Here is a 15,647-nt window from a genome sequence, read left to right as displayed (position 1 = left end):
AGCTGGGCTTTCAGTGGGCTCCTGAGGGGTCTGCGCCGCGCAGATGGTTTTTCCCGGCGTCCGTGGTGCGGGATGAGTCTTCTTGTAACGCCCTCCGCAAGGCGATCCGGGAATTTTTTCAGCTTAACCCGGTGCGGGACACATCGATTTTCACTACCTGGGACGCCTTCAAGGCGTCGATCCGAGGGAGCTGCTTGGCCCTCAACGCGGCACTTAATCGGCTGCGGAGGGCGGACCGGGATGCGCTGGAGGGGGAGCTCGCGACACTGGAGCAGGCGCATAAAAACAATCCGTCCAGACTGACACTGCGCTCACTCGCGGCTGTCAGGGGCAAGCTTCGGGCCCACTACAACAACAGGGCTGAATTCACCCTTTTGAAGCTCCGCCATCTCTCTTACTCCCAGGGGAATAAGGTGGGGAGACACTTGGCCCGTCAGTTACGCCACAAACGGGAGAGGGAGTACATAGGGGGCATAAGAGATGCCGCTGGCTTGCTGCAACACGATGATGCTGCCAAAGCAGCACTCTTCGGGGACTTCTACGCCGCACTATACTCCGGGGACAACTTGGACCCCACTGCCCAGGAGGTCTACCTACGCGCTCTCCCGCTCCCTCACGTCTCGCCCGAATGGAACGACCTGCTATCTGCCCCCATCACTAGCGAGGAAGTGCTGGACGCCATCAAGTCTCTGAAGCCCCGCAAGGCGCCTGGCGCAGACGGGTTCACGGCCCTTTTCTATCAGACTTTTGCGGTGGAACTTAGTGGGTTTCTGGTTCGCCTGTTTAATGAAATGGCCCAGGAGGGAATGTCCTCGGACTCCATGGCGGAGGCGGTTATCTCAGTGATCCCCAAACCAGGGAAGGACCCCTCTGCTTGTTCTTCATTCCGACCGATAGCCCTCCTCAACCTCGATGCTAAACTCTACTCTTCCATCTTGGCGTCGCGTATGCAGGATCTGATGCCGACACTGATCCATCCGGATCAGTCCGGCTTTATTAAGGGGAGGCAGACCCATGACAACATCAGAAGGGTGGTCCACCTTATTGAGAAAGCCAACCGGTTTCGTATCCCGGCGGTGTTGCTGGGGCTGGATGCCGAGAAGGCGTTTGATCGGGTGGATTGGCGGTTCCTGTTCCGCACTCTTCAGGCCTTTGGTTTCTCAGACAGGTTTGTGACCATGCTTCACGCCAACTATAGCAGCCCCCGGTCTAGGGTCGCGGTGAATGGGCACCTATCCCCCTTCTTCTCGCACTCGCGGGGAACGCGCCAGGGTTGTCCTCTCTCCCCTTTGCTGTTTGCCCTGAGTATCGAGCCTCTTGCAGTGGCGATCCGGGAACACCCAGACATTCGGGGTTTGCCCTTCACGGGGGAACAACATAAGATCTCCTTGTTCGCGGACGATGTCCTCCTCTCCCTTGCGGATCCGGCGCGCTCTCTTCCTCATGTGCAGACTGTCCTGGTGCACTATGAGGACGTGGCGGGGTTTCGGGTCAACTACAGCAAATCGTATATCCTCAACCTTACACTTTCCTCGGCGGAGGTGGAACGGCTTCGCCCGCTCTCGCCCCTGCCGTGGTCTCACTCCTCACTGATGTATCTGGGGGTCCGCTTGACTCCCACTGTGGGCAAGCTATACGCGGCTAACTTCCCCCCGCTCTTGGCAACTATTCAAGCGGAGCTGCAACGCTGGAAGCCGCTATTTATCTCCTGGTTGGGCAGGATCCATGCAATCAAGATGACGCTCCTCCCGAAGCTCTTATACCTTTTTCAGGCCCTACCCATTGTCTTAGACGGCGACTTTTTTCGCCGCATACGGACGCTCATGCTGCGCTTTGTGTGGCAGGGGGGCCGGGCCCGCTTTTCCTTTGCCACTCTTCGGCGGTCTCGAGCGGAGGGAGGGTTGGGTCTCCCTGATATGCAGCTCTACTACAAGGCGGCGCAGTTGAGGGTCCTGGTGGAGTGGACCCAGGCACTTTCGGAAAAGCATTGGCTGCACATGGAGTGGAGTGTGGCGGGCCGCACGATCTGGGACCTTGTTTGGAAACCTAAGGGGGATAGACCCAAGAACGCTTATCTTAGCACCCCTACCGGCACCACCCTTAAGGTTTGGGACGCGGTCTCTGGGGATGAGCGGTGGACCACCTTTCCATCGCCCTTCACTCCCATTCACTTCAATCCGGCCTTTCCGCCCCCGCTTAAAGAGGGGCCCTTTGACGCTTGGAGAAAGGGAGGCTGCTTGGCCCTCACGCATTTGTTCCACGGCTCCGCCCCGCTGACTTTCTCGAATTGTGGGCGGGATTACGGGATTGCTGAACCAGAAAGGTTCCACCACAGACAGTTGCTACACTGGGCCTTATCCCCGTCAGTACGGGAGGCGGCGACCCGACCGCCTACCCCCTTTGAGGCCTTTCTCTCCCGCACTGTCGTGTACCCGCTGGTTTCCTCTCCTCAGGATGACGCTGATGCTGTAAAGGGTCCACCTCCCATCTGCCCCTAGTCCGGCGGATGTGTAACACACACGGACGGAGGAGGCAGGTGAGCGAGGGAAGGGAGGATAGGGACGGCTGGGAGGGAGATCTGAAATGAAACAAACACACTATGAGCGATAGCCTGCTCTGTCAATCCCCCGGGTTCCCATATGTGGGTGGCTCGCTTACCTGACGTCTCCTCCCGCCTTGTGGTTGGGAAGTGGTATCAATCTCCTCTTTGAAGGAAATGAAGAGAGGTGGGAAAAGGAAGGGCGTTGCGCCTGGCTAGGCCTCTCCCCACTGGGAGTCCAGGAGGTTCCGCTAGGTAGTGCAACCCCAACGGGGAATGCTGGTGAGGAAATCCTCTGCGTAAGTTCGGAGAGGATCGTAGGAGGTCGCTTGAAGTTGCCTCGAGTACGAGGCGGTCTTATTCAAGTATCTCGTTGGCGCTGCTACTTCCAGGCTCTGGAATCCTCGAGCCGAGGAGCGCGATACCTCTGGATTGCTGAGGCCCGGAAAGTCCTGGGCGGAGCGGGTACGCTGCCACTCTATGCTCCCAGGTGAAGCCCAGAGCAGAGGAGCGAAACCCCCACAAGGAGTAGCCCGAAATTCCGAGGGCGCAGGGTTGCACTTCGCGCTGCCACTCAACACTCGCGGTGAAGCCGGGAGCTGAGGAGCGCGATCACAGGAGGAGCCGCACGAAGCTCCGAGGGTCGGGGATGAAGGGGTCGAGCCACCGCTCTCTACTCGCGGAGGAGCCGGGAGTGGAGAAGCGCGACTGCGCAGCCGAAGCAGCCGTTGGTTTTTTCCTCTGGACTCAAAACGGGTGAGGCTGTCAGGAAAGCCGCTGCGGAGACACGGGTCTTCAGGGTACGCAGATTTCTCGCCGCACAGGACTTCTGCACGAACCAACACAGAACGGGATACATCTGGGAATATTCGGCACCCTCTTGCGGGTGTGTCCGGCTATATGCCTAATGGCCGCGTGACCCATCACGTGAAGCGGGGTTAGCCGGGGGGGTCTGGGAATTGTAGTCCAGGGTCGGGATTGGTTGTCCTGTATTCGTCCCGGGGGTCAAAGGACCCGGCACTTAGCGCCTTACCGGGAGCGAAGCATGACAGCACATCCCCTCTCACCCCTCAGGGGGCGCTGAGCGCGGGACCAGGTTTGTTCGGACACCGGCGATGGAAAGCCGCCACCAGACGGTCGGCGTGGAGCGACGACGCCGGTTCCCACGAGTTCTCCTCCGGCCCATACCCCTTCCAAGCCAGGAGATACCAGAGTTTGCCACGCACCTTCTTAGAGTCCAGCACCTGTTGCACCACGTATTCGCGCTCATGGTGGACCCATACGGGAGCAGGGAGCCTCCGGACGGGGCCGAGCGAGGGTTTGAGCAAGGAGACGTGGAACACAGGGTGGATGTGTAAACGAGCAGGGAGCTTCAGTTGCACAGCCATGGGGTTTACGTGTCATATCACTGGATAGGGGCCTATGAACTTAGGGTAAAGACGCTGGGACGTCTAAACCTGATGTGTTTCGTGGACAGCCATACTCTATCCCCCTTATGGTACACTGGATTGGGCCTGCGATGTTTGTCTGCTTGGTGTTTGTATCGAGCTTTCGCTAGTCGAAGGTTCGTGCGTGCTTTCGTAAGGGTGGAACGGATTGTGGACAGTCTGTTTTGTACATCTGGTAGGCAGAGATCAGTGTGTGGGAGCAGGAATGGTGTGAACCGAGGATGGTACCCTGATGAGAGAAAAAAGGGGGTTTGTTGTGTGGAAGCATGTACGGAATCGTTATAGGCCACTTCGGCGACCCACAACCAGTCCACCCAAGCGTTGGAGGCCTGGTCCACGTAGCACCGGAGATACTGCTTAAGGGTCTGGTTGAGTCTCTCAGTTTGCCCATTGGTCTGCGGATGAAAGCTGGTGGACAAGGATGACTGTACACCCAGTTCGGCACACCATACCTTCCAAAACCGTGCCGTGAATTGAGACCCCCGGTCCGACACTATACCTAGAGGAAGGCCATGTAGCCGGACAATGTTGACCAACAGAAGTCTGGCAAGGGCACCGGCCGTAGGTATTTGCTTACAGGCCAAGAAGTGTCCCATCTTGGTAAGGTAGTCGACCACCACCACTATGGCCGTACAGTTCTGATCCTTCGGCAGTCCAACGATGAAGTCCACCGAGATCCTCTCCCAGGGAGTTCGGGGGGTTGGCAGTGGGCGTAAGAGGCCCTGTTGTTTGCGATGATCGGCTTTCATCTGTTAGCAAATGTTGCAGTGACTGACCCATAGCAGAACATCCGGTCTGACCGAAGGCCACCAGAAGTTTCGAAGGACTTTCTCGAGGGTCTTTGTACCTCCCTCCCATATGCCCGGCACAGGGCAGTTCATGGCACCAATGGAAGACGAGTTTCCGTAACTTGAGCGAGGGGACCAGCACTTGCGAGCCCCGCATAGGGATGCCATGTCTGAGGCGCCAGTCTTTGTGTCCTTTCAGCCACGAGATCCAGGAAAACGAGGCGACCCCTCGCTTTACCTCGAGCAGGAAGGACTCCGATTCGGTTCTTCCGATCACTTGTCCTGGGGACAGAATAGCCTGCTTGGGTTCCACCGCCGGGAGGCGGTTTCTGTCTTGTCGGGACAAGGCATCGGCTTTCTGGTTTTGCGAGCCAGGTAGGTATGTGACAATAAAGTGATATTCCGCGAAGAAAAGCATCCATCTTCGCTGCCGGGGAGAGAGATGTCGAGCCGACCGCAGGAACTGGAGGTTTCTGTGGTCTGTGAAGACTGTGACTTGATGTTGGGCCCACATCAGCCAGTGTCGCCATTCTAGAAATGCCTTCCGGATAGCGAGGAGTTCCTTTTCGGAAACAGAGTAATTCTGTTCTGCGGTATTCAGTTTCCGGGACATATAAGCAACTGGGTGAAGGTGCCCGGTATCCGGATGCCGTTGGGAAAGAACCGCTCCTACGGCTACATCAGATGCATCCGTCTCCACTATGAAGGGAAGGTCGGGTTTGGCGTGTCGCAGGATGGGAGCGGACGTGAAGGCTTTCTTGAGTTGGTCGAAGGACCGTTGGGCGTCGGCCGACCAGTGGAACGGCACGTTCTTCCGCGTCAATCTGGTGAGAGGTGAAACCATTTGCGAGAAGTGGTGGATGAATCGACGGTAAAAGTTCGAAAAGCCTAGGAAGCTCTGTATGTCCTTGACCGTCTGTGGTTGGGGCCATTGCTTCACCGCTTGCACCTTTCTGAGGGACATCACCTGTCCGGTGGGGGTCAAGTGGACTCCGAGGAATTTCACGGTGGTAACATGGAACTCACATTTTGTGAGTTTACAAAACAGGCGGTGGTTCCTCAAGGCTTGCAACACGAGCCCCACATGACCGACATGCTCTTCCTGAGTGGCTGAAAAGATCAGGATGTCGTCAATGTAAACCATGACAAACCTATCCAGAAAGTCTCGTAGCACCTCGTTGAGGAAGAACTGGAAGGCTGCCGGGGCGTTGCAAAGCCCAAAGGGCATCACTAAATATTCGAAGAGCCCAAACCGTGTCTTGAAGGCAGTCTTCCACTCGTCGCCTTCTCTCATTCTCACCAAATGGTAAGCCCCTCTGAGGTCCAGCTTGGTGTAGATTTGTGCCTCGCGCACCTGTTCCAACAGGATCGGAATCAATGGTAAGGGGTATCTGTTCTTGATCGTCAGAGCGTTGAGGGCGCGGTAATCAATGCAACAGCGTAGCTCGCCATTGGCCTTTGGGATAAAGAAGAGCGGCGATGCGGCAGGTGACCGCGAGGGACGTATGAACCCCAGCTTCAGGTAGGTGTCCAGGTACTCTCGGAGGTGACTTGTCTCCGGCCCGGTGAGCGCGTAGATTCGTCCACACGGGACTACCGCACCAGGTACTAAATCAATGCGGCAGTCGTATTCCCGGTGAGGGGGCAGTTCATCGGCCTTTTGAACGTTGAACACCTCTTTATATGACAGGTACCATGTCGGGAGTGTGACGTCCTTCTCTGCGGCCGTGGCTACGTGTTGAGAGGATGACTGACCTGCTTCGTGGTTGTGGGCTGCGCTGATGCATCAGTGACGACAGAAAGTGGAATGGAATTGGATGGTATTGGTGGACCATTCGATCGTCGGTTCGTGTTTTCGTAACCAGGGTAATCCAAGAATGAGTTTACATCGCGGGGCTTGGATTATGTTGAACTGCAGCCCCTCGCCATGATCCTCCCCTATGGTTATCCAGAGAAACGGGGTAACGTATCGTATGGGCCCAGACTCCAGTTCCTTCCCGTCGACAGCAAAAACAAGTTTGGGCGGCTCCTTGGGTGTTAACTTGATCCCGAGCCGGTCTGCTTCTAGTTTATCTAGGAAACATCCGGTCGCTCCGGAGTCTATCATGGCTCTTATGGTAAGTGTTCGCTGGTTGATTACCGCTTTCAAAGAGATGAAGAAGTGGTCAGGTTCTTGTTCAGTGTCAGATTCCATAGAAGGGATGGAGTGTGGGCTTGAAGGCTTCCCTTCCTGGTCCTTCAAGCTCTGCCGGTTCCCGTTGCCCCTTCCTCGGTTGCGAGCGCGGCTTGCCCGGGACGTGGTCGACTCGTCTTGGGTCTAACCGGGCACTCTCGTAGGAAGTGGCCTTTTTTGCCACAGTACAAACAGAGGCCCTGTTTGCGGCGATGGTCGCGTTCGCTCAAGGTCAGCGAGGCTCTCACTGTCCCTATTTCCATAGGATCCGATCTGGGGCCAGTGTGGTCGGGAGCTCGGTTATTCTCATACGAGGATGGCGTCTTGTCTCTCCGTTTAGGATCTCCTTTTCTTTCTCGGAGACGATGTTCCAACCGGGAGGCCAACTCTACCATGGCGGAGCAGGTCTGGGGTTGTGGGTCGATCTGGGCGATGACGTCTTTTAATTCGTCCGTGAGCCCTTGGTAAAAGATGGCAGACTGCTTGGGTTCAGGCCAGTCGGTTTCTGCCACCAACCGACGAAAGCTGTTGAGATACCCTATAAAGTCATTGGGTTTTTGCCTGAGTGCCAGCAGGTCGCGGTCGGCCGCAAAGGTGTCGGCCCGTCGGTCGAAGGTTCCTTCAAACGCACTGCAGAAGGCATCCCAATCGTACAGCAGGGCTTCGTCCCTACGGACTATGGGGACTGCCCATTGAGCCGCGTCTCCTGCTAAATAGGAAATCAGGAAGGCCACCCGTGCCTGGTTGGTAAGGAAGAGCTTTGGCTTGCAGTGGAAGTGTAGCATGACTTGCGTCATGAAGACTTGGACTTTGTGTATGTCCCCATGAAACCGTTCAGGTGGTGCCAATGGAACATGTGCTGGCATTTCCACCACTACCTGCGGGGTCTGCGGGGAAAAAGGGGGCCCTGCATCAAAGGGGTTTTTCTGAAGACGATCGATACGTGCGTGTAGAGCGGCCGTTTCTGACCGGGAAGCGGCCAACTCCACCTGCACTTGGGCTAGCGCGGCTACCACATCTTCTAAGGTGGCCATAGCCTAGTCAGCGTGATCGGGAGGAGAATAAGTTGTGGGCCGAATATTCTGTCGTGTACCCGCTGGTTTCCTCTCCTCGGGATGACGCTGATGCTGTAAAGGGTCCACCTCCCATCTGCCCCTAGTCCGGCGGATGTGTAACACACACGGACGGAGGAGGCAGGTGAGCGAGGGAAGGGAGGATAGGGACGGCTGGGAGGGAGATCTGAAATGAAACAAACACACTATGAGCGATAGCCTGCTCTGTCAATCCCCCGGGTTCCCATATGTGGGTGGCTCGCTTACCTGACGTCTCCTCCCGCCTTGTGGTTGGGAAGTGGTATCAATCTCCTCTTTGAAGGAAATGAAGAGAGGTGGGAAAAGGAAGGGCGTTGCGCCTGGCTAGGCCTCTCCCCACTGGGAGTCCAGGAGGTTCCGCTAGGTGGTGCAACCCCAACGGGGAATGCTGGTGAGGAAATCCTCTGCGTAAGTTCGGAGAGGATCGTAGGAGGTCGCTTGAAGTTGCCTCGAGTACGAGGCGGTCTTATTCAGGTATCTCGTTGGCGCTGCTACTTCCAGGCTCTGGAATCCTCGAGCCGAGGAGCGCGATACCTCTGGATTGCTGAGGCCCGGAAAGTCCTGGGCGGAGCGGGTACGCTGCCACTCTATGCTCCCAGGTGAAGCCCAGAGCAGAGGAGCGAAACCCCCACAAGGAGTAGCCCGAAATTCCGAGGGCGCAGGGTTGCACTTCGCGCTGCCACTCAACACTCGCGGTGAAGCCGGGAGCTGAGGAGCGCGATCACAGGAGGAGCCGCACGAAGCTCCGAGGGTCGGGGATGAAGGGGTCGAGCCACCGCTCTCTACTCGCGGAGGAGCCGGGAGTGGAGAAGCGCGACTGCGCAGCCGAAGCAGCCGTTGTTTTTTTCCTCTGGACTCAAAACGGGTGAGGCTGTCAGGAAAGCCGCTGCGGAGACACGGGTCTTCAGGGTACGCAGATTTCTCGCCGAACAGGACTTCTGCACGAACCAACACAGAACGGGATACATCCGGGAATATTCGGCGCCCTCTTGCGGGTGTGTCCGGCTATATGCCTAATGGCCGCGTGACCCATCACGTGAAGCGGGGTTAGCCGGGGGGGTCTGGGAATTGTAGTCCAGGGTCGGGATTGGTTGTCCTGTATCCGTCCCGGGGGTCAAAGGACCCGGCACTCAGCGCCTTACCGGGAGCGAAGCATGACACGCACCTCGGCCATGCGTGGAGCTATCTCCTTCATCTATAGCTACCTCCTTGCCACGGCTGCCACACCTAGGCCACGGTATATGGGCCACTTGGAGGATCTTCTTGGTCGTGGCATCACGGACGAGGAGTGGTCCCACCTATGGCGTGATTTGGCCAGACACAATCATTCGTTGGAACTGCGGGAGGCGCATGTTAAAACCATGATGGACTGGTATCTCCCCCCTGCCAAGCTCCATCGCATCTTCCGTAACACCTCGGATAGGTGTTGGAGAGGTTGTGGGTTGTTGGGGTACTTCCGCCACATCTGGTGGGACTGCCCGATTATCCGCCCTTATTGGGAAGAGATCCTGGCCCATATTAAAGACATCCTGGGGTACCCCATCGCGGACTCCTTGGAACACGTACTGTTGGGCCTTCGAGACCCGCTTCTAGAGCATCAGACCCGAGCGGACCAAAAAATGTTTTGGCTCTGCACTGGGGCGGCTAAAATTACTTTGGCAGCGGCCTGGAAAAAGAGGGAGGCCCCAGCGATCTCGCTCTGGCATGCAAGGTTGTGGAAGTTGTTGAGCATGGAGCGCATGGCGGACGTATTTTTGGGGGATTTTAAGAACTTTGTTTTCCGCTGGGGGCCCTTAGTGCGCTTCCTCTCTCGGGGGCTACCAGCCGCAGTGTGTCCTCCGTCGATTAGAGCCCTACATCTATTTCAAGTGTGAATACCGCAGGAAACTAACAACGGTATGTGCGAATGCGTGCTTCCACCACTGGAGGGTGGGGGGAGGGGGGGGCTGTTAGAGGGTGGGGGGGGAGTTTCCCTGGTTGTTTTTTCTTTGGGTTGGATGATTATTGTGCCAGCCCGGAATCTGAGAGGGGCGGGCCCGAGATACGGATCTTGGGTGAGCCGGCCCTGGCGGTCCACCTGTAGGTGTACGTGTTAGTAGGGCGGACTTTGCCCACCTGTAATGCATCCGATTCGGCGGACTGGCCTCGGCCACTCATATCCTCTTTAGCGCGACTACCCTGCTGGGCCGGACAACAGGACCTTTGCAAGGCATAGTGGCCCCCCCTCATCTTATGCAACTCCCCTGCGTGGGACTTATGGCGGAATTGACGCATGTCTTTTCCTTTTTTTGGTTATTTTTGTTCGTGTCTGTTGTTTAATAACAATAAAAACAATTTTGACAAAAAAGGGTTTTTTCATCATAGTGACCCCTGAGGAAGGGCAGTTTCGCCCAAAATGCATTGGGTCTAGCATTTCCCATTTGAGTTATGAAGAACAGTTAATCTCCCTGTATTTTGAAGAAATGCCTGAACTGCACCATGGAAGTTATTGTTGGAATGAGTAAAATATGGAAAATGAATGGATGAAACTAGCTTATACATGGATGAAATAAAGATTAAACCAGAAGAAGGTTTTTGAACTCTGTTAAACTGACAATTTATTGGATGTGCACCCTGGGCTTGGGGGACCTGACGAGGCTCCTGTTTTCACAGATACAACTGCCAATGCCAGCCCATTTATCGGTTTTGAGACATGACAGATCAACACTTTAGTTGCAGACACATAAAACATAAATATTTCACTCATTTCTGAGGGCAGATCGGTCTAAGAGTTGCAAACATCAGAAGGCCTTAGCAATTAGCTGTCAGTTGTGGTATTCTATCGCCTGGATAGCTGATTACAGCGAGGCAATCCATAGGGCCAAAAATGGAAAATACCAGAGGGTCAGACAACAGCCAACAAATGCTTAATAACATGCAACCATTAGCCAGAAAACTGCCACATTAACATCTGCCTATAGCTGCCACCCCAAGATGCTCAGTCTGCAGACTGTCATGGTCAGCACAAGTACAGTCACACACTCAACAGTGACAACTAGCAAATATAGGATAGCAGGAAGAGACTCACCAATCCCATAGATCTATCGTTCTTTTAACTGCCAACCGAATGTGCATCAGTCTGAAAACTGCTTATACTACAAGTTCACAAGTACAAGAACTGTCGATGAAGGAAGTCTTTTGCTCCTTAAGAGTCAAAATTAGGTGATAACATACCAAAGCTTTTACTTAGGAGAAAAAAAAAAGTATTGCATTACCGTCCTAATTTAAAAGCATTTAACTCTTCCTCCCACCCAGAAAGTAAAGTAATGAAACTTAATTCCACAAACTGAGAATTTATTGGATGTGCACCCTGGGCTTGGGGGACCTGACGAGGCTCCTGTTTTCACAGATACAACTGCCAATGCCAGCCCATTTATCGGTTTTGAGACATGACAGATCAACACTTTAGTTGCAGACACATAAAACATAAATATTTCACTCATTTCTGAGGGCAGATCGGTCATGATGCCAGCCAAACATTCCCAATAACAGCCCACAATACTAAGGTAGGCGTTGATAATGTCACTGCTTTTCTTTTGTCTCAAATTACGAACATGTCAACCAACATTAATTTGACAAGAGCCCACCATCTGAATACGTCTCTTGACATTGTCACTCATGTCCAAAACAACAGCAGAATACAGTCTTCCGTATGACTGACACCTTCCTATCCAACACCCATCTTTTCCCACAATTACCGACCCAAATCTAATAATGCCAGTTTCACCTGCCCAAAGTCCCAGAAGCTACTTTCCAAGGGCAGCCGTATCCTATGCATACAAAACCACACTTCTTCAGTCGCCCAACAACTCCTACCCCTTCCCATCTAAGATACAGCCCCCACAACTACAAGTTTGAACTTGCTATACTTGCTCACCACTTGCCCAGGAGGTAAGCACAAAAAAAACAAGCATTTACAATGCAATGGTCTCGGCATTGGTAAAGTTAGAGCTATTGGCATTGCTTATGGCATTATTTTTGTTTATGTTTTCAAAACATTTAAAGAAACGGCATTGTTAAAAACAAAAACAAACAAAAATAATGTCATGAGTAATACCAATAGCTCTAACTTTAACAATGCCGAGACCGTTGCATTGTAAATGCTTGTTTTAAGGGGGCCTCGAATGGGTCTCTATTGGGCTCTGTTTTGTGCCCTGGCATAGGCGGTCCGTTTTTTTTCCGGACTGCAGTGACAGCAGGCACATCGATGTGCACGTGGTGAGGGTTGTAGGGGAAGGGAAATCATTTCAAGAGAGTCCTTTTCTCTCTGGATTTCCCTTCTGTTTTTGAATCTCAGGAGCAGCAACATTTTCGTGGTGTCACCTGGGCTGTAAGTGGAAGCGTTTTCAAAATTATACACAAGCCATAGTTGCTGCTTATTTATCTTATGCAACTAACAACTATTGACAAAGCCAATAGTCCTGACTTGTTGTAGGTATGATGTGGCTTGTATGATATATCTGGACGCAATGAGAGGAACAGCAAAATAAAAGTCGGGCGGTACACTGTGCTACACACAGATTTTCAGCTTATGTATTTTTAAGCCACCCCCTTAATTACACTGACCACGCCCCCTTTAGAGACCCCCCCCCCCCCCCCCCCCGTTTTTTCATCTCACTTAAAGCCCTGCCAACGAGTATGTGATGGTACCTCGGAAAACGATAGAACTGTATGACTCGTATATTAGTCCTAGTTTAGGACACTGCCTTTAAGAGGGCGGTTTTAAAGAAACACGGATATCAGCATGGCCAGCCACTAGCTAGAGTCGCTTGCTTCCAGGGCAGGGCCACCTTCTGTGCCTTTCCTACGCGGCATCTAAAGTGCAATTTTCGGGAGGCTTAAGAGATTTCCTCTTGAAAATTGCGACATTTATACAAATCTTTACACAATGTATTCCCGGTTTGGCAGCTCCCATGTGCAATCAATTCGCTTTAAGTACGTTTGTGATCACTTGCCTCAGCAAAGACCTGTAACGGGTCCCCAAAGCTGATCTGGAGCACGTTTCTCAAGAAGGGTAGCGAGACGGGCCCTGGTGGTCGCCGGTGCAAGAGATACCATAGCCTCCGGAGCTTCAGCAGCAGCAGAAGGCCAGCTCCGCCCAGCAGCAACGATAACCAGGCCGGACAGTTGCCCAGGTGAGAGAGACCATTTCCGAGTCCTGGCGTGCGCACTCCCACTGCGCACTGCTCACGTGCAGCCCGTAGTAAAAAAAAAACCAAGGATGTGTCTACTAACGCACGACGTCACGTAGGACACCGTGAGATCTACGCAGCCTGTATGAAATGCATATGGTGAACAGTAAGATCATAATACAGGATTCACCACTTTAATCAACCCTCTCCCCCTTTACCTTTCGGTGGTGAGTCCCGGTGCTGTTGAAACCCGACCCCCCGCCTCATGAATTATTTCCCGGGTCTCTGCGCCTACCTGCTGCCGCGCGGCCTTGTCTCGCACTATCGCCGGAGGCCCCGCACCCCCAGCCGCAGAAGGGCCCTCCGTCCCACGCTGTGCTGGGGAACCGGCATATGAAGGCATGAGCGAAAAGCAAAAAAAAGATTGCGCTTTGCGCTGAAAGGATTTGTCCCCCACTTTCTCTGGAGCCCCTGCACACCCAGCCGGAGAAGGGCCCTCCATCCCTCGCTGTGCTGGGGAACCAGCAGCTGTTTCCAGAGACAGCAGAGAGAGTGCGATCTACGCCCCTCACTCCCAAGCGTTACCAAAACTAGTAGGCATATGAAGGCACGAGCGAAAAGCAAAACAAGCCGAGGGCACCGGAAGACACCACCGCCTTTCTCCGAGGCAGAGCAGAAATGCCTCGGAGAAACGCAGCGTCGTTTTCGGATTCGGGGGCGTGTTTTGCTGTTATCTCCTCCAGCCATTGGCTGGAGGAGATAATTAGAACTTTCTGCAAAAAACACGCCCCCCGATCCGAAAAGGACGGGGCCTGATCGGAGTGACGGGACCTCTTCTCCAATGGCTGGCCAGCATTGAAGAGGCCAGCCAATGGAGAACAGGGGAGAAGAGGGGCGGGTTCAAGCCCCTCCTCTCCAAAACATTAAATCTCTCGACTTCCGGTTCTGCCTTTCTATAGCGCTTCCTACCTGAGTGTATTTGGAATCTGGGCGCCCTGTGCAGTCCTAGGATTCTCGTTGACCACAGTCCAGGGTGGTCTGCTGACATTGCTTTTGTTTTTTTTTCCAGCTATTTAGGAGGTGAGTGATAGTGGTTGGGGGCAGGTGTACTTGTTAGTGATGTATTTACTTGATAGTGGCCAGGTAGATCCTGTTATGGGTCAGTGGCTGAATTGTGTGCATGGATTCCTGTGGTGAAGGACACTGGTGTTTGTTGTATAACTAGTTTTTTAGTTTTTACTGAAGCCCGAGCTCAGAATACAGCTCTTTGCTAACTCACCTGAAGCCCGAGCTCAGAATACAGCTCTTTGCTAACTCACCGCCTGAGTCTGGGTGCAAAGGGTCTGCTATATTCAGGGACACTGGAATTATGCGATTGTGCAGCCCCAGTGATTTTTGCATAACTGTAGATTTGTCACATTTGCCACATAATCCATCATCCTCTGCATTATCTGGCGAGTTCAACAAAAAAAAAATTACTACCTGAAACGATTCAAAAGTTACTCCAGACCCAACAACATCTGTTCATAGTTTGACTGGTCACCTTTCTGTAGCTTATCGCTATATTTGGTGTTAAAATGATACTAAAAAGGTGGGACTAATGTACAGACAGCATAAAGTTTAAATTGACAAAATAATGAAGCAATACTATGAAAAATGTGCCACATAATACAGCATTATTTAGCTTATTTTGTTGCACAATTTAGTCAACCTTGCCGCATAATTTGCTCTGCTGCTGCATAATTCCAGGAGCCCCTGGATACATTCAAGGCTTGGTTTCTCTGTTGGGTAGGGCTCTTACAAACTACCTTATTACATCATGAAATATTGTACATGCAAGACCTTCGGTTGGTAAAATGTGTCAGTGAGAATCATGCATCATAACCACATATTCCATTGTTGCCTCGCTTTGCAGTTGACTACTTAGGAGGAACTTTTTATGTTTATTGTATTTTGTTTCGCTAAACAGTCATTTAAAGTGCAAACATTACCCTAGACATTGAACAGCTACATATAAAATATATGAATACAATTCGTGTAGAACACATGGGTTTACTTTTTATCGGAAAGGAATCCGTAATGTTAAGGTTGTGTAAATGTGTGTAGTTAATCTGTTGATTATTGGATTGATTGGCACGCGTTGTTTCAAAAACGTGTATAGAAAACAATTGATTCCATGATTATCTCTGGGACTGAGCTCATCTCCTCTCGAGTGAGAGAGGGGAACTGGAAATAACCCACTGTGGAACATAACACAACATAGGATGCATGTCAGTGCAATGCAGTACGTTAGCATGTAATGTACATACCACGATAAAATATAACCTCCATTAATACACATAACGACCAAAACATACTATGACTTAACATGCTATAGCATGTTATAAACAGGCCATAACATAGCATACTACTGCATACCTTAAGATAAGAACAATAG

Source organism: Triturus cristatus, chromosome 10 (genome assembly GCF_964204655.1).
Source record: "Triturus cristatus chromosome 10, aTriCri1.1, whole genome shotgun sequence".
Taxonomy (NCBI): domain Eukaryota; kingdom Metazoa; phylum Chordata; class Amphibia; order Caudata; family Salamandridae; genus Triturus; species Triturus cristatus.
The sequence above is the reverse complement of the archived record's forward strand: the minus strand, read 5'-3'. Positions refer to the sequence as shown.